The 20,014-nt window shown below is 41.0% G+C and overlaps 1 protein-coding gene across 1 annotated transcript in view; it reads left to right on the top strand.

Annotated features, from left to right (window-relative positions):
• Window positions 1-4,318: 4,318 nt before the first annotated feature.
• The window catches only part of chst6 (carbohydrate sulfotransferase 6), a 136,715-nt gene continuing 121,019 nt past the window's right edge, over window positions 4,319-20,014 (top strand). Inside the window, exon 1 of the mRNA XM_077515465.1 lies at window positions 4,319-4,686. The gene's annotated coding sequence lies outside the window, so the exon portion shown is untranslated. The remainder of the gene's footprint in view (window positions 4,687-20,014) is intronic.

Genomic DNA, 20,014 nt, shown 5'->3' with positions numbered 1-20,014 from the left:
AGTGATTCGCGAAAACTCACAAACTTCGTGTTGTGACATCATGAAGGCCGAAACCCTCATCTGAGCAAATATGAGGTTGGTCCAGTTAACGTGTTTGGAGAAAAACATAGAAGAAAATTCGTAAGAAAAAAAATTGCCACTAGGTGGCGCTATCAGTTAGATGAAATATAAGTCAGTAGATGTCTGTAGGGCTGGACTCTCATCAAATGTGTGAAATTTTGAGAAGATAGGATCATCTCGGTCAAGTTAATGCAGCTTTTATTTTCACGAAAAATCTTCAGACTTTGCGTCACCGTAGCGGCCACGCCCTTTGGCGAAAAGTTACAATATTCGGTGTGGGGCATGATCAACATCTTAAGGCTTGTCTGACCAATTTTCAAATGGATCCCTTCAACAAGCTCAGCACAGTAGCTAAAAACGTAAAGTATGACATTTATTGTAACCACTAGGTGGCGCTATATGTATAACTGAATTTTATCATATAGATGTTTTCAGGCCGTGACTATTACGTTGCCTGAGAAGTTTGAGATTTTTTGGAGCTTGAACATGGGAGTTATTAAGCATTTGCTCTTTCTGGACAAATGAAATTTTAAAGGCAATATTTGATGCCCCGCCCCCGTCATATAGTATTTCAAAAAGGCAAGATGTTTTGCCCAGTTGTTCTCTCAGGTCTTGAGATGATAAATGCCAAGTTTGAAGTCAATTGGATGAAAAATGTTTGCAAAGGGGGAAAAAGCATGACCACAGTGAATGTGCCAAAATAGGCCAAAATTGGACATTAAAAAATTCATAGCTCACTTCCTGTACATTTTAGCTACATGGTCCCAATAGACTTTTTTTGTGCGTCTCGGGGTGCTACACGTGCCTGCCAATTTTTGTTGCTCTAGCTCAAACGTGCCGGGCTTGGTTTTTATTTTTCTACGCTAGGGGGCGCTATCGAGTCGCATTGTTATGACGACTTAATAATATCAAATTTTTCGCCGGGCCTGAGGAGTGTGCAAAGTTCGGTGAGTTTTCGTGAATGTTTAGGTACCCAAAATCGCGATCGTTTGCGGAGAATAAAGAAGAAGAAGAAGAAGAAGAAGAAGAAGAAGAAGAAGAAGAAGAAGAAGAAGAAGAAGAAGAAGAAGAAGAAGAATTTTTACAAAAACAATAGGGACCTCGCAGCGGTCGCTGCTCGGGCCCTAATAATAATAATTCGAACGAAAAACAATAGGGACCTCGCAGCGGTCGCTGCTCGGGCCCTAATAATAATAATTCTTACAAAAACAAGAGGGACCTCGCAGCGGTCGCTGCTCGGGCCCTAATAATTTTTACAAAAACAATAGGGACCTCGCAGCGGTCGCTGCTCGGGCCCTAATAATTCGAACGAAAAACAATAGGGACCTCGCAGCGGTCGCTGCTCGGGCCCTAACTAGAGCTGCAAGCAGCTATGAAGGGCCCTCGCAACCCGGGCCACGTTGGGGTATTTGCATGTCGGGGTACTGCCATGTTGGGGTACTGTTTCATAGGAAACCGTCTAAATTGTAAATGTTTTTGACATGCTTTGTGTTTGCAAAGTTTCATGGAAGGCCAAAAATGATGCACAATTAAAATCAAATCAAAATAGATTGGCACATGGCTATAGAATAATTTTTGGAGGTATTTGGCTGATAGGTATGCCTCCCAATATTCACACATCTAGCTGAACCATATAATAACCATATACTATAATCAGATATACTTCATAAAAATATCTAGACGGCACTATTGAGCCATTTATTTCAAATTGCACAACAAATTATAAAATATTCATGTCCGTGAGAGATCTGATCTGTGTGCAAAATTTTGTGAGTTTTTGCCCATGTTTAGACTCTCAAAAAAAATGTTTCTTTGCAAACAATGCATCGCTACAGCAAAGGCATGTGACAAAATAAAAAAATTCAATAACTTTTCATCTTAAATATCTTAAGATGAAACATGCCAAAGAATGAAGACGATGTGATAAGTTTTGCAGAAAATATGACCCCTATAAAAGGCCCCAAGGTTCACGTTTAGTGTCTCAAAAATGTGATTGTTTGCGGAAAAGAATAATAACAAAGAAAAAGAATAATAAGAATTCCTTGAAAAACAATAGGGCCTCGCAGCGGCACCGCCGCCGCCGCAGCTCGGGCCCTAATAAGAATTCCTTGAAAAACAATAGGGCCTCGCAGCGGCACCGCCACCGCCGCTGCTCGGGCCCTAACTATATCATTTTACCCCTTTGCATTGAAAATTCCCATCTGATCTTGAACTATTTCACATAAAAATTAAATTTCTGCTCGTCTTTTTGTTGAAAAACAACTTCACACACAATTACAGTATATCAATAAGTGGCTAATATGGCTCCATGCTCCAAGTTAGTAAATTAGCCTGTATTAGTTAGTGGTTAGATTAACATTATTGTTGGAACATCATAGCTGTAGGATTAATGTTACGTTATCAACAACCACTACATTTTTTTTTTGTGGGAAAAAAAATCATGTAATTTTTTGTTCTCATCTTTGTTGATGAAATAAAATGTCCATAGATTTCAGTCCAGTCTGTATTAAGTGGATGGCATTTTCGTTTCGGCTTTATTAGCCAATGAAAATGCAGAACGATTGTCCCATGTATTAACATTTAAACACTATTATCTTCTTTTTGCTATCTCTTTCGTGGACATTGGTCTTGCTGATGAAAAGAAAAAACAAAACGATTTAAATGTGTGTTTTGTTCATGTACCTGCATATATATATATATATATATATATATATATATATATATATATATATATATATATATATATATATATATATATATATATATACACACCCGTCACCATGGGCGGTCCATAGGGGTCCGTGCCCGCCCACCAAGATGATTGTGCCCGCCTATTTGAGGCATGGATCTCTAAAATGGTTCTCCTTTTTTATCATTATATTTTTCCATTCATTCGGTTTAGCACTCTTATATCCGAGTATCAGTAAACGCAACACAGGTCTCGCGGTGTCGGAGGTATGTTACGTTTGTGTTAGCTGCTTCAGTTCATTGCTTCTAATGCTCGCCCCTCGCCGAATTGTTCCTGTTTTTTGGCGTCGGCTACGGCCAACGGTGGCCGTTTGTACAAGACAACTAAAAAGGGTGACATTTCCAAGTAACGTTTTCTGACGGCATTCTTGCAAGATGTCACAATATGAAGAAATAGTTGTAGTTATCTGCAACAGCCATCACAGTCTTACTGAAAATAATGCTAGATATGCCTTACGCTGACTTATACGCATACGCGACAAATATGTCAATGTTGGCGTGCAATGCAAGAGTCATGTACATTTTGTACAAGTGAAGCTGCATGTTTCTGAGGACGCTGGCGCACAAGACAAGTGAGGAGGGACATACTACAAACTACTTTCGTGTCGGCAACGAAAGAGTCACTTGGAAAAAAAAAAACTACGGGACCCAGATATCGTTTTGGCATCTACAATGAAGTAGGATTTTGCTATCCTTTTTTCTTTTTAATTCTGCTGCCGCCACCGTTCAAACAGGTGGCCCGTTCGAAGCAATATGTCAGCGCATCCGCCCTATTGGATGTGGCAATTATTTGCCATTACATCGGCAAAAATAGTAAGATTGACTTTGAATGGGATAATATAATCAAAGGTAATAATAATTCCTTATTAATCCAATGAGTTGTGGCTTTATGATACATCTCCAAGGAGAAACAGAAGGAGGCATCTTTACAAATAGCTTCACTTTGCCTCATCCAATATGGCTGCGGCGTCAACGTACTCACGACGCCATTGCAGTCTACTTTATGTGTGTGTACTGTAAATGCGGTCTATGATAAAACTGTCAGCGGGCGCCATTCAATGGATAGATGCACGGCAGTGCTACATATATTTATCCAAATATATTGGGCAAGTTAATGCTGTCAGTATGGTATTCACAATAATTGGGCCCGCCCATGCATTTCATGTGCCCCCCTTAAGCCTGGGCTCTGGTGACGGGTCTGTATATATATATATATATATATATATATATATATATATATATATATATATATATATATATATATATATATATATATATATATATATATATATATATATATATATATATATATATATATATATATATATATGTATATATGGGTGTGGGTGTGTTAAATAAAAATTATTTTCGCCACAAAGTACAGTATGTTTGTTTCTTTGTTTGTTTCTTTGTTTTTCCACGAGCATCTGCTGTGAGTTACGCTGAACAAATGGTATGCAGCCTGCAATGGACAAGCGGAGGGTGACGTCATGGGGTGAACAGAACGGACATACACAGAAGTATCACTGGCCTACCTAACAAAGCAGAATGTCTTTTTCAAAGACAGATCAGCAGACAACACGCACAGTTACCGCCGTCTCTGTGTATGAGAACCTCACTGGCTCTACTCCCGCCTGCCCCTCTCCAGCCACCCAACACCCTGTAAACCAATCCGCCGCCCAGCCCATTGATGGCCCGCCAGCAGACTGGCCAGTGGCCACGTCTCAAAACTTTCCTCTACACACAACCGGAGACGGATACAAGGTGGAGTTTGGTGGTTTTGTTGCGACTTGAGGCAAAAGGGGAGGCGAGCAGTGTGGAGAATCGCGAGGTTTCGGGATAGGGAAGTGCGAGACCCGGCTCAGTCTCCAACAAGTGGTAAGCTTAAACGACTTAACTGAAACGAACGACAACGCTAAGTTTTTTACGTCCTGACTCATTTCGTTTCTATTCATTCTGACAACTCGTGCTTGTTAAACTCTTTTTCACGGTGAGCCGAAGTCATAAGGGTACATACTTTGTTTCCTTTCTCCATTTTTTTTAACTAGTGATAGAGAAAACAAAGCTTTCTGAACCACTGAATTAATCTGAAGCAATTGGGTTGAAGTGGTTCAGTGCAGGGCCAGCCCTGGCCATTTGAGGGCCCGAAGCAAAATAATGTCATGGAGTGTACAATGTAACGCTGTAACCCATACCTCCATATTTCATATGCAGATTTAGTTGCACTATAGAAGGTAATTCACATTTCTCATCCCAACTAACTGTCAGCACTTATCGTATATGGTGCCAGACCTCCTGTGAAAATATGAAAAGAATTTTTTTTAGCTATATTTGTTTTAAGCTTGTAATCAAATGTTGAAACTAACAAAATAGTTGTCTTAAAGTCACGTAAATTATAATAAACAATTAGGGATCGAAATGAACTTCTTTTTTTTTTTTATCATCAATGTGGCTGGTGACGCTCTAAAGCAGTGGTGTCCAAACTGCAGGCCGGGGGCCATTTACGGCCCGCCATCCATTTTTCAGTGGCCCATTTTTCAGTGTTAAAAATGCCATTTGACTCCGTTCAAATAAAATAAACAAAACAAAAATGTTTGGAGATGGTCAAAGTAAGAATGGAGGGTATCGAAAAACAGGTGCCATTAAAGGTTATTTTAGTTAACTAAAACTAATGAAAAACCTAAAACTAAAATTCAAAAAACAATAGTTACCAAAATAAAATAAAACTTAAAATGCTTTTTAAAAAATGAAAACTATTTTATATTTACAAAACTAACTAAAACTAACTATAATAATAGCAAACATGTCCTTCGTTTTAGTCTATGGTAATTCATTTAATGCATGAGCCTTTGGGGATGATTTTAAACATGATTTTTAGTAATGTATTTTGATATAAACCGTAATAATGACGTTTGAAAGTATGTCACACAGAATTGATGTCATCTAGCAGCAGCCAATAGAAAACCACCTTCAGATGACGTTGCTCCCATGGTGTTTTTTAAATATTGCACACAAGTAATACACATAAAAAAAAAAAAATGAATACTAATACTGAAACTAACTAACAAACTAAACTAAAACTAAGCATTTTTTAAAGAACTAAACTAATAAAAACTAACAGAACCACCCTGAAAACTAATAAAAACTAACTAAAATGAAAAATTCCAAAACTATACTAACCTTTCTGCCATATTACAAATAAATTGGTTTATATACTATAGCATTTTTTCTAAATATGCAAAAGCCCAAATAAATTATTTGTGCAATTTTTAGGACTAAACACAATTTCTCTTCATAACATTATAGGTGCGTTTCCATTACCCTCAGTTTTGCGCAAAAGGCATGTTTCGCAAAAGTAAGCTGGTAATGGAAACACCGGATTTGCGAAAAAACTCAAATATTGCCAAAAAGTTTTTGCGCTCTCATGAGGTGGTTTTTGAGACGTATCGAAAAAGAAGTATTTCGCAAAAGTGTAATGGAAACACTTTTTGCGCATTAGTAGTCATGTGACACCTGCCCGGTCACGGAGGAAAGGAATGTAACACGTTGTTTATGTGTATTTTTTTTATATTAAACTTGTAATTACTATTTGTTTTGAGAATTATTAATTTAGGGTTTGTATTTTAGTTTTACACGCTGAAGTGATTTGTATCGGCTACTGCACGTCATGAGCATAAAAGAGACGGAGGTGTAATCGAGCGAACCTCCTTCGAAAAGTTGAAGGAGAGGAGAGCTTGAAATCCTGTCCTGCCATGTCTGGTTAATTTAGCAGAAAACATCAGAAACTTAACAATTTGTAACCCGCCTTTTACCCAGCTTCTGCATGGGAACAACAGTTTAGGATTACAGGAAGTAGGAAGTACGGTGCCACTCGCTTTCGTGTCAGAACTGCTTGCCGACTGCCGAGGGACATACAACAACAACAACAACACTAAATGCCCGAAACTGCCCGATGCGTGGTGACTGTTTTTAAAGTAATATAACTACGCCGGGCATCCGTCTACCGTAAACATCATGAGCACCTCCTACAGAACAGTGAGGTCTCGCGAGACAGGACATTCCGAGTATTGCGCCTCAAAAGCGAAACTCTCTTCAATGGAAACACCAACAATTCGAAATTGTACTTTATCGAAATAGTACAATATCGCTTTTATTTTTGTGAAAAGGGGTAATGGAAACGCACCAAATGTGACCCTTGCATCCTCCCCCCCCCAAAAAAAAACCCGTATGAGGAATAAACGGTCAAGAAAATGGATGGATGGATAGATGGATGGAAGTTCTGCTGTTTTAATCTACCTCCGTCACACTTTCTCTCTTAGTTTCTCACATTGGTTGCCCTCTGGAATGTAGTGTGAAATACTAGTATTCATTTTTATATTGACATCGCATGTACTTACGGACGAATCTCGTCCAAAGCAACAACAAAAATAAGATCCAACAGTCTGCGTAACAATGAACGTTTCGGCGTTGAGTGCTGCCACATTGGAGTGGTGTTAAATCTCTATTTTATTCAACAAAAACATTAAACCTAGCAACTACAGGAGGGCACTTAAAGACTGCACAAATACAAACTAAAACTTCTGACGGGCAGAATAATCTGTATTGTTTGATTTGGCACCGTCCGCTGGCCCTCCTTTACCACTATCATTCTCCTCCTCATTCTCATTTAGTTTTAGAAAATAATCAACAATAGACCGCTTCATTTTTTAAAAAGGCGCTGCCGCTTTTCCCTGAGCCCTTCACGACAAGCTATCACACCACAACCGCCTCCATTGCTTTTCCGTTACAGGAGGCGCGCAATGGTATGGAAGACCAAGAGTGTCAAAATTCAATAAATAAAAAGGTCATTTTGAAATAACTATCCTGTAGATAAATAACAGACAATTATGTAATATGGCCATTAAATTTTAAAATGAGGTGTTATTTAATCAAAATAAAATATTTGTTATACATTAAAGAATAGTTATTTAATCAAAATAAAATATTTGTTATACATTAAAGAATAGCATTACACTTTTCATAATAATACTAACATCTCATTTTAAAATTTAATGGCCAAATTTCAAACTGAGAAAATATGTGCAAATAAATAAATACATATTGCCCTTGTGGTGTCATCAATTGAATCCAGGTTGAAAAGGATTTGCAATTTGTATTTCTATATTTACAAAATGTTCCAAAATGGAACTGAGGTTTGAACGTAACTTTGTTTGTTTGTACTTTTACTTCTCTGTGCCGTTTTTTTTTTTTTATGATAATCATTATGAAATATTTAATCAAAATAAAATATTTGTTATACATTAAAGAATAGCATTACACTTTTCATAATAATACTATTTCATAATGATTATTTTAACAACGGCATACTTTTTTAAAATAATGATAATTTTAATTTATTTTCAGGGTTTTATAAGATAAGAAAACTTTTTTTTTTTTTTTTTTTACAAAGTCAGATTTTATTTCAAAATGTCCTTTTCCACAATGGTCTTCTTTTATATAATGGCGTTTTACAGCCGAATGACTTGGTCTGTCAATCAAATGACATGAGGCGGAGCCAGTTACGTGATTGGCTGAGTCCCTTATACCAGTGTTTCCCAACCCTGGTCCTCGGGGCACACTATCCAGCCTGTTTTCCATGTCTCCCGATTCCAACGCAGGTGAGGACTGTTATCAGGCTTCTCCAGAGCTTGCTAATGAGCTGTCATTGGAATCACCTGCGTTGCAAATAGAGAGACATGGAAAACAGGCTGGATAGTGTGCCCTAAGGACCAGGGTTGAAAAACACTGCCTTATACAGACATGAGCAGCAGCACTTGCAGTATCGATTCACGCGTGGAGAGTTTAGCGCCTGATGAGGAGCCACGGCGGTCACAGGCTTGCTAAAGCATGGATACGGAAGATAAGTCACTTTCAGAAGTACTCCAAGAAGTAGCAAATCGTTTAGAATCGGATCATAACATAGAGGCTAGGGCTGGGTATCTTTGTGACCATGGCGATACGACACGTACCTCGATACACAGGTCACGATACGATACGTACCTCGAGAGTATACGATACGATACAATTTTACATGATACGATACGATACAGTAATACAGTATTGCCTTACCACTGCTCCTTCATTTGTTGAACACATCCATATATTCATTACGCAACAAAGTCCAAATTTTCATTTATCTTCAATTTTATTGAAGAAAAAGTATAACAAAATTTGCTTTGAGATTGAAACATCAAAACAATTGTGCAACAGTGCAGTCTTAACTGACCGAGGTTGGTAAAAAATAAAATAATTCTCTTCTGTTTGCAGCTTTTGCTTTTGGCAAAGTACATGGGTGGCTTTGGTGCTACGCCTGAAATAGGTGGCAATGCGTCTCACTCGTCCCAATAAACGTGCAACAACAGGGAGCTTAAGTGCACGCTGAGAAGCCAAGTTAAGACTGTGCGCAAAACATTTGAAATGTAGCATACCGGCTAGCTCCGCTGTGATGCTCATGTTGCCGGCATTGTCGGTCACTATAGGCTCTTTGGATGCGAGGTCCCACTCTTCCATCGCTACTTTTAGTAACTCAGCAATGTTGGTCCCCGTATGGCTTTCGTGCATAGCTCGTGTTTGTAAAACATGCGACTCGATTTCCCACTTCTCGCTAACAAAATGGCTTGTGATTGTCACAAAAGATTCCGTGGCTCGTGATGTCCAGCCGTCACAGGTCAGTGCTACTCTTGAGGCAGAACTGAGGGATGATTTGACATCATCTTTAACTTTAGTATACATCCTTGGTACAGCAATGTCGGTCATGTACTTGCGAGTGGAGATCACATAACGCGGCTCCAATGTGTTTAGCTTTAGGTGAAAGCCTGGATTTTCCATGACACTAAAGGGACATAAACCTTGGGCAATATAATGCACCACTGAATCCGTTATCTTCTGTGCACGGAGTGAGTTAGATGGAAGCTTGCCCAATGTCTCCTTTATTATTTGCTATATTTATTGAGCCGCTTGCATTAGCTATACGTCAGGATAGACGGATCCAAGGAATCCACTCCGGGACAATAGAACATAAAATTAATCTATATGCCGATGATATACTACTCTATTTAGAAGAACCTGCTATCTCGCTAGGGGAAGCATTTAACTTAATAACTAAATTCTCTCACTTATCAGATTACTCTATTAACTGGACAAAATCAACATTATTACCTATCACAGAAAATTCATGGAATCCTACAAGTCAGGATCCACACTACTCCTTTCCTACAGGTAATTTAAAATACTTAGGTGTTAAAATTTCACCGAAGTTAACTGAATTAACTTCTTTAAATTTTTTACCATTATTGGACAGTATCCGTAGTGATCTATAGCGCTGGAATAATCTTCCGATCTCTTTAATAGGACGGATAGCTACTATAAAAATGAAAGTTTTACCAAAGATTAATTATTTATTTTCAATGATTCCATTTAAACCTACGTCTAACTGGTTCCAATCGCTGGACTCTGCTATCATAAAATTCTATTGGAAGAAAAAAAAAGCTAAAATTAGTCTATCTACTCTTCAGGAAAGTAAATCTAAAGGAGGTTTAGAGGCACCAAACTTTATGTACTATTATATAGCTAATCAACTACAATATCTTGTGCTATGGACACAACCCAACAGAGATACTAACTGTTGGTTGGAATTGGAGCAGAAGGATTGTAATAATCTTAGACTGTTAGATTTACTCTTTATTACAAAATCAATAAAACAACATAATTGTTTTAAAAACCCAATGATAGCCGCCACCCTGACTGCCTGGTGGAAGGCATTAGAAATTACAAACTCCCAATTGGCGCCCTGTGGGCTCTCTCCCATTTGGCATAACCCCGACTTTCAACTTAATTACACACCTTCATCATCTTTTCTCAGATAATAAGTTTATATCGTATACAAACTTGGTCCAGAAATATGAAATAAAAAATGGAAATTTCTTACATTATCTGCAAGTTAAAAATATGGTTAAGAAACAAATCCCAACACTTCAGGATACGCTCCAACTGCCTGTCTTAGCTAAAGATATTATAAAGCTTTCTCCAACAACAATAAAGAAAATCTCAAAAATATATAAGTTATTTTTATACACAAATAAAACGTATTTACCGACTTTAAAATGGGAAAAAGACTTGTCTATAGTTCCGGAACCAGACTTTTGGACCCAAATCTGTGAAAATGTATTTAAAATGACCAAACAGACAAATTAGCAACTTATCCAATATAAGATACTTCATAGAACATATATTACAGAATATATGATGAAAAAAATGGGACTCTCTGACTCCGACATTTGTCTCCAGTGCTCACAAAACACTGCCGATACTTATCTTCATGCTTTATGGTCATGTACTCCAGTGCTGCATTTCTGGACTAAAATCTTGGAAAAGCTCGCTGATATATTAAACTGTAGGCTTCCTTTATCTCCAAGATTGTGTTTACTAGGTGACTTAACAATAACTGAGCTACCATGTAAACAATCTCAATCTATATTTATAGCCCTTACTATTGCTAAAAAAATAATCCTTGTCAATTGGAAAAATAAACAATCTCTAAATATCGACCACTGGTTAAACTTACTAATAAATTATATCTCAATGGAAAAAATCTCTGCCTTAAATAAAAATCAAGTATCAAGATTTAAACAAATATGGTCTATGTACATAGAATATTTTAATCTTAATTTGGCAACTTAATCCTGCCAAGATTCTGCCTGTTAACGAGAGCCACCACATCGTTACAACTTCTGTTTTCGCTGCTTCTGTATTTGGTATTTTGTATCTGATTGTTTTTATTTTTATATAGTCAGGAACCTAGTTGCTGCTAGTGGGCTCGAGCACACCACACTATACGACACTATACTAACTAACTCCTTAAGAGTTATTTCTAGTGGGCACTAAGCATCAACACTTGGTGTTACTGCATGCTAATTAGTCAATTTTCTCGACGCCGTCCCCCGTGGTCGGGCGGGGGTGGTTCCCCCCCCCCCCCCCCCCCCCCCCCCGTTGTCTGCTCGGTAGCGGTTGTTGTCTTGGCCGCTCCCTGGGCCCCCTGTGGGGTGCGGTGTTGGGGTGCTTTCCCTGGTGCCCGGGGCGGCGCCGTCCCGGCGCGGTCCGCTGCTCCGTGCCCGGCGGCGCGGTTCGGGGCGGGTGGGCCTCTGGTGTGCCCCGTGGCTCCCTCTCCCCTCCCCCTTCCTCCCCCCCGTCGCCTCTCCCTCCTCGCCTCCTCCCGCCCATCCTCCTCTGCCTCCCGGTCCCTTTTCCCTTGTCGCACCCCCCCCCTGCCCTGCAGCCGCCCTTTCGCCTTCTTGTCGTCTTCCCCCCCGCTTCCCCCTCCCCCCTTCCCTGTCTGCCCCCGCCCCCTCCCCCTCCCTCTCCCTGGGCCTGGGGCTCCCTCCCCGGCCCGGGCGTCGGGCTCCGGGGGCCGGGCGGGGGTTTGAGGCCTGCCCCACTCCGGTAGAACTCCTGGCGCCCCGGGCGGGCTCCGGAGGCCGGTCCTATTGTGGTGCCAGATGGGTGGGGTGGGGGGCGGGTGGGGGTGGGGGGTGCTGGGGGACGGGCGTGCCACCTACACCCGCCGGGTTGGGTGAGGCCCCGCTGGTCGCTCCTCTTACTCACTTCACTAGTTTTGCACTATACACTTTGTAAATATACACATAGGGCACACAACACATTTCTTGGTGGGGTGGGGAAGGGTGGAAACACCGTCTTCACCCTTCAACTCCCCTCCAATTTTAATGCACTTCATGTCCAAGGGGAGGGGTGAGTTGGGGCGGGGAGCCATCAGAGGGGATGGACTGCAGTGCCTGGCAGCGCTGTGGTCCCCCCCATCTGTGTCCCTGCCCCACCACTTTGTCCCTCCTTTTTTTTGGGGGGGGGGATGCGGGTGTGTCGGTGTAGGGGAAATTTTTTCCCTCTGCTCCGACTCACCTGCTCCCAATTTTAATGCACCACACGCACACACTTGTATATACACTGGGTGGGGCCACATTCACAGTGTAAGGGTAGAGCTCGCCAGTCTGCGAGCTGGCGGACTCAGTAACAGGGTTAGGTGTCACTAGTACGCTGGCGTGACGACCGGGGCCTCTCCCCACCGGGCTCGGTGTTCTGGTGCTCCGCCTTTTCCCCTGGTGCTTCCTCCTCTGCTTCCCCCCTCCCGCCGCTGTGCTACTCTCGCACGGCTGGAGGTGGGGTGGGCACGTTTTCCCTCCCTGTGCTGCTGCCCGGTGCCGGTTTCCGGGGGTGGGGGGGGCTCGCGGGGGGCCGGGTTCGCGGGGGGGTTGGCGGTCGTCGGGGGGGGGGCGGCTTGTTTGGGGGGGTGGAGGTATGGGTGGGTGGGGGGTTGGGTGTTGGGGGTTGGGGTGTGTTCGGGGGTTTGGGGGCCGGGGGGGGGGGGGGGGGGGGCCTGGGTCGTGGCGGGTTTGGGTGGGGTGCGGGGGGGTCGTGGGGGGGTGGGGCCTGGGGACCGGTGGGGCGCTGTGGGGGCCCGCTGGGCCTCGTTCTGCGGCCTTGGGCTCGGGGGTGTGGGCCGGGGCTGGGGCGGGGGTGTTCCGGGCGTCTGGGGCGGCTCGCCGACCGGTGTCCGCTCGGGTGGCTTGGGGGTGGCCTTGGTGCTGCCGCGGCCTGGGGATTTCGGGGGGGCGGTGCTCGCTTTGCTGGACCGCGGTTGACGGCTTTCTTTCTTTGGTGGTGGTCCTTATGCATGCCAGATCCGTCGCACCAGCATCTACTGAAACTCAACAGAAGTAGCCTCTCCCTCCCACAGCCCCTTGAATCAGTGGGTGCTGGTGTCTGTGGATCTCACTTTGCTTTATCTATCCTTCCCTCCTTCCTCTCTTTAGTTTTTCCTCTGGTCACTTGAGATCTCAATTTATTGGAAGTTTGAGGCTTCTGGGGTTGGCATAAGACTCTGGTTTTGTAACCACGCAGGAGGGGTTTTGTTGGTGCTGGATTTCACTTTGATGGATTGGATGTACTGGCTTCTATGGATCTCACTCTGCCTTATCGATCCTTCCCTCCTTCCTCTCTTTAGTTTTTCCTCTGGTCTCTTGAGATCTCGCTAAATTTGCTGGAATTTAGAGGCTTCCGGGGTTGGCGTAAGACTTTGATTTTGTAATCATGGGGAAGGCAGGAAGTGTTTGGTCGGTGCTGGATTTCACTTTGATTTATCGTTCTTTTCTCTTTATTTTTTTCTGACCTTTTCTCTGGTCTCCTGACCATTTAAACTTCACGACTCTGGCAAGATTCTGAAGTACCTGGTTAAGGCGAAGGGTAATGGGATATTTATAAGGCTTTAGGTGAATTAATGAGTATAAATTTATACGTATACGCACGCACGCAAACGCACGCACGCAAACGCACACACGCAAACGCACACACGCAAACGCACACACGCAAACGCACGCACACACACACAAAAAAAAAAAAAAAAAAAAAAAAAAAGAGCAATGATGATAAGACGTTGAATCGGTAAGACTACCGAATGAACAATTCTGAGCTCTTAAGAAAAAAAGAAAGCTTGGTTGTCAAACTTGCCAAAGTAGTCTGCTTCGGATCATCACGGATGTTTTTAGCCGGCTAGCAAGGCTAGCTTTTCAGCATGGTGTCGTTGCAAGTGGTAGCGTAAGTTGGTTGTATTACCTGTATAGTGTACAGAAACCAGGTAATGTTTGCAGACCGCGTTTGTTTTATCAAGTCTCTGGTTTCCTTCTTTGGCTTTGAAACCAAAATGTGTCCAAACGACTGCCTTGAGAGACGACGGTGCGTCCAAAATATTGCTAGCCATAACTATTCCTCATTCATGTGCAGCCTTGTCATGTGAGTCTCCGGCGCCGCTGCGCCCTAGCGTCAGGGAGGAGTATCGATACTCAGCGCTAGACTATCGATACAGTACCGTTTTCATTCCTATCGATTAGGGGTGTAACGGTACACAAAATCACATTTCGGTTCGGTTCGGGTTTTTTGAGTCTTCGGTTCGGTATATTTTCGGTACAAAAAAAAAACCCGCTGAATTATTTTTTTTTTTTTTGTTTATTTTGAAAAGATGACAAGTAAATGGTGCATTTTTTAGAAACAAATAAATAAAAGTGACCCATTTGGGTGATATTCAAATAAATTATACAAAAATAAATAAAAGCGACCCATATGGGTGGTATTCAAATAAATTGTACAAAAATAAATAATGGCCACCCATTTGGATGTTATTCAAATAAATTACACTAATCGTTCTTCTAATGAATAAACTAAAAATAATAAAGAAATCCTGTGTAAACTATTAAGGCACTGAAATCTTGGAACACTTTGCAGCAAGTGCCTATGACACATCTAACAATTGAAGTTTAAGTTCAAGTTGTCATACACTCGTCTTTATTATGAGAGTTAAATAGCTGTCGCGCGCCATGTCCATCCATCTGCGGTGTTTGACACAGCGGACACATTCGACAGCTCGTTGGCAACATTTGCTTTAGTTTTGTCATAAAGTGCGGATGTGAAGGGATGTTGTAACGGGGCTCCAGAACTTTGAGTAAATATTTAAAGCCTGCGCATTCAACAACTGAGTATGGCCGTAATCCCGTTGCTATAAAAGCACCAATTCCGTGTGTATTGCTTTGGCCTGATCTGAATTATTAGCAAAAGGCTGTTGGAATGCCGTAGCTATCTTCGGTTGTACTAAGCTACTTTTCTCTTGTCGATAAGACATTCACAGTCGGGTGATGTCGTTTTAAATGTGTTAGCATGTTTGACGTGCTGCCTGCAACATTGCCGCCGATCTCTGTGTAGCAATGTCGGCAAACAACTTTGGATTTATTCACGCACCTTTGACCATCGGCAGTTTTAACTGGAAAGCCAAAATGTTCCCACACAGGAGACTGCAGTGTATGGGAGGGACCTTCGAGCTCCGGTTTATGTGCTTTTGCCATGCGGATACAATTTGTGTGCTGCGATGTTCTGTCTCCTCGTCTGTGCCTATCTGCTAACAGGCAGCTGGCAAGTAGCGGCGACACTCAATAACATCACCTTCTTCGTCTTTTTCTTCTTCTTCTACTTTCATTTTCGGCAGACAGTGCATTGCTTCCCCCACCAGTCAAAAACATCCGTGTGAATCCTTGCTTACTATCTTTAGCTCCCCGGCACATAAACTTAATGAGGGGAAAATACACGAGGAAAAAAGTCAGCAAGTGGGCCGAACCGAACACGTCGTACCGAAACGTATTAATATACCCACGTATACCGTTACACTCTTACTATCGATACATATCTATGTATCGATATTTTGGACACACCCCTAGTAAAGGCCTTGTTAAACTTCTGCGTCAGGCTATGGGGTAGGCGTCACGGCGATCAAGGCTCAAACAGGTGGTCCCATCTACTGACTTTGATTGATAAACCAAGTCATTCGGCTGTAAAACGCCATTATGTAAAAGAAGACCATTGTGGAAAAGGACATTATGAAATAAAAACTGACTTTATAAAACAAAGTTTTCTTATCTTATAAAACCTTGAAAATTCAATTAAATGTCTTTTTTTTTTTTTTTTTTAAGCATGACTTTGTTAAAATAATCATTATGAAATATTTAATCAAAATAAAATGTTTTACATATTAAAGAACAATATGAACACTTCATAATAATACTAACGCCTCATTTTATAATTTAATGGAATATTACATAATTGTCTGTTATTTATCAAAAGGACAGTTATTTCAAAAAGGCCTTTTTATTTATTGAATTCTGACACTTTTGGGCTTCCATAAGATGGGAAGGGGGCGGGATCGTTTAAACGTTTATTTATTTATTTATTTATTTATTTATTTATTTATTTATTTTATTCAACAGAATCAACATCAAATACAATACAAACAAATTAATCACCACAAAATGTTACACATAAGTCGATTACAGCACACTTCAAGAAATATACACTTAAAAAAATAATAAAAACATGTAGCGAGTAGTGACGGGAGTCGGAGGCGGAGTGTTGAAGCCCGGAGACAAAGACTGCCGTTTTATTGACATCAGCTTCTCAGTGTTTAACAGTAACTCTTCACCCTGCACGAGGCTCACAGGCCAACTAACATTTCTTCCTTTTATCCTTTCATCCTTTCATCCTAACCAACTCCTCCCACCCGGAACTCCCCCTTCGTCCCAACGTTCCGTGGGTGAATTATGTTCCCATCACTCCAAACACATAAATTGAACAAATAAAGAACAAGAACAAGGGGCATTGTTACAAATTGTCAAAAGAAAATGATCCCATAAATCTTTTAAATCAAGTCAAAGTCATTCAAAAAACTTCAAAAGCATGGGCATTTTTCTGATTCATAAACCTTGACGATTTTTCAAAGAGACAGATCTCATTCTTCAGATGAGCCATACTAGGATTTCTTTTAAAAAAACGACATTTGTGAATAAACTGCTTACTCATTACAAGCAAGACATTGACACCAAAGTCAATTTTCCTATCGTGAATATTCATTCCAAAGTGGATCTCTTTCATCGACAGCACAGCAAATTGAATACCCTTGTATTGCAGCCAATCTTGAAAATCCTTCCAAAACCTCTGAATTACATTACAAGAAAAAAAAGAGATGATCCAAGTCTTCATTTTCTACTCCACAGAGAACACACATCCCAGTTTCCATTTTGAATTTATGTTTTAGATATTCCTTAGTTGGGTAAATTTGGTTCAAATTTTTAAATTTAATTTCCTTCATCTTGAATGGGATTGGAAAAGATAGATAATTAGGGCCCGAGCAGCGACCGCTGCGAGGTCCCTATTGTTCCTGAAGGAATTCTTATTATTATTCTTCTTCTTCTTCTTCTTTTTCTTTGTTATTATTCTTTTCCGCAAACAACCACATTTTTGAGGCACTAAACATGAACGAAAACTCACCAAACTTTACACGCAGATCGGGTCTGGCGAAAAATTTGATATTTTAAAGTCGCCATACATGATAACAGAAAAATGGCTCTGTAGCGCCACCTACATAGGTTAAACGGATCCCTGTCCCGCTACGATTGTCCTATGGCTACGAAAATTGTGTGGCACCTGTAGCACATCCAGATGAACAAAAACCTCTTTGATATGTGTACCCTAAAATAGACAGGAAGTGAGGTATGAGTATTTGAATGTCCAATTTTGGCCCATTTTTGCACATTTACAGGGGTCATACTTTTGCCCGCTTCTCCTACACGGTTAACCCGATTGACTTCAAACTTGGGCTGTACCATCTCAACACCTGGGACAACATCATGGTAAAAAATCTAAAGTTTTTGACATACTATATGACGGTGGCGGGGCATCAAATTTACAGTTTCAAAATTCTTACTTAACGAAGCATTGCCGGTGGTACGTTTAATCTAGAGCTACGAAAATTGGTACACATATGTAACAGACTATGATCTACAAAAAAGCCTGTTGGTGCCATATGCTAAACCTAACAGGAAGTCCGCCAGAGGCGAGGCATCAAATTTTGTGTTTCAAAATTCTTACTTAATGAAGCATTCCCGGCTGTACATTTCACCTAGAGTTACCAAAATTTTAAGACATATGTAACAGCCCTCAAGGTACAAAAAACTCTTTTTGAACCATATGCTAAACCGAACAGGAAGTCCGCCATTTTGATTTACTTTGGAACGTGTTGCCATTTTTTGGGCCATTTCATAGGGGTCTTATTTTAACGAACTCCTCCTACAGAGTTTATCCGATCATCTCCAAACTTTGTGTGATTCATCTTAAGATGTTGAAGATGAAAAGTTATTGAAAGCTTTTTATTTCGTCGCACGCTGTTGCCGTAGCATGCACAGTTTGCAAAGGAAAAAATTCCTTCTTAATGAAGCATTCCCAGTTGTACGAAGCAGCTAGAGCTACGAAAATTTGGAGACACATGTAACAGCCCACGATGTACAAAAAAGTCTCTTGGTGCCATGTGCTAAACCCAACAGGAAGTCCCGTAGGGGCCGGGCATCACATTTTGAGCTAAAAAAAATCTTTAACGAAGCATTCCCGGTTGTACGTTTCACCTAGCGCTATGATAATTTAGAGGCATACATAAGAGCCCACGATGTACAAAAAAGTCTCTTGGAACCATCTGCTAAACCAAACAGGAAGTCCGCCATTTTGATTTACGTTGGGATTTGTAGCCATTTTTTGTGGCCTTTTTTCGGGGTCATATTTTAACGGACTCCTCCTACAAAATTTATCCGACTGTCTTTAAACTTGGTGTGCTTCATCTTAAGATGTTTAAGATGCAAAGTTATCGAAAGTTATTTATTTTGTCGCACGCCATTGTCATGGTGATGCATTGTTTGCCAAGTAAAATAATGCTTTTTTTTTTGGTCTAAACATGTGCAAAAACTCATGAAACTTTACACAAACATCAGGCTTGTCATAAGCATGAATATTTTATAGATTTCTTATTCAATTTGCAATACATGGTTCAATCGCGTCCGGTCTCCTCCCACATTCCAAAGACATGCATGGCAGGTTAATTGGGCGCTCCGAATTGTCCCTAGGTGTGCGTGTGAGTGTGGATGGTTGTTCGTCTCTGTGTGCCCTGCGATTGGTTGGCAACCAGTCCAGGGTGTCCCCCGCCTACTGCCCAGAGCCCGCTGAGATAGGCGCCAGCAGCCCCCGCGACCCTTGTGAGGAATAAGCGGTCAAGAAAATGGATGGATGGATGGATGGTTCAATAGCGCCCTCTAGACATTTTTATGAAGCTTTTGCAAATGTTTTGTATTTTATGATTCAGCTAGATTTGTAAAAATTGGGATACCTATCAGCCTAAGACTTACAAAAAGGTTTCTAAAGCCATATGCTGAATCAAACAGGAAGTCTGCCATTTGGATTTACTTTGGTATTTGTAGCCATTTTTTGGGGCCTTTTATAGGGGTCATATTTTCAACAGAACTTATCAGATCGTCTTCATTCTTTGGCGTGTTTCATCTTAAGATATTTAAGATGAAAAGTTATTGAATTTTTTTATTTTGTCACACGCCTTTGCTCTAGCCATGCATTGTTTGTGAAGAAAAATGCTTCTTTGAGAGTCTAAATATGGGCGAAAACACACAAAACTTTGCACACACACCAGACCTGTCTGGAACATGAATATTTTATTTAGATATTTGTTGTGCAATTGTAATAAATGGCTCAATAGCGCCCTTTAGACATTTTTATGAAGTCTTTC

This window comes from Festucalex cinctus, chromosome 3 (genome assembly GCF_051991245.1).
Source record: "Festucalex cinctus isolate MCC-2025b chromosome 3, RoL_Fcin_1.0, whole genome shotgun sequence".
NCBI classification, from domain to species: domain Eukaryota; kingdom Metazoa; phylum Chordata; class Actinopteri; order Syngnathiformes; family Syngnathidae; genus Festucalex; species Festucalex cinctus.
The sequence above is the reverse complement of the archived record's forward strand: the minus strand, read 5'-3'. Positions and strand labels throughout refer to the sequence as shown.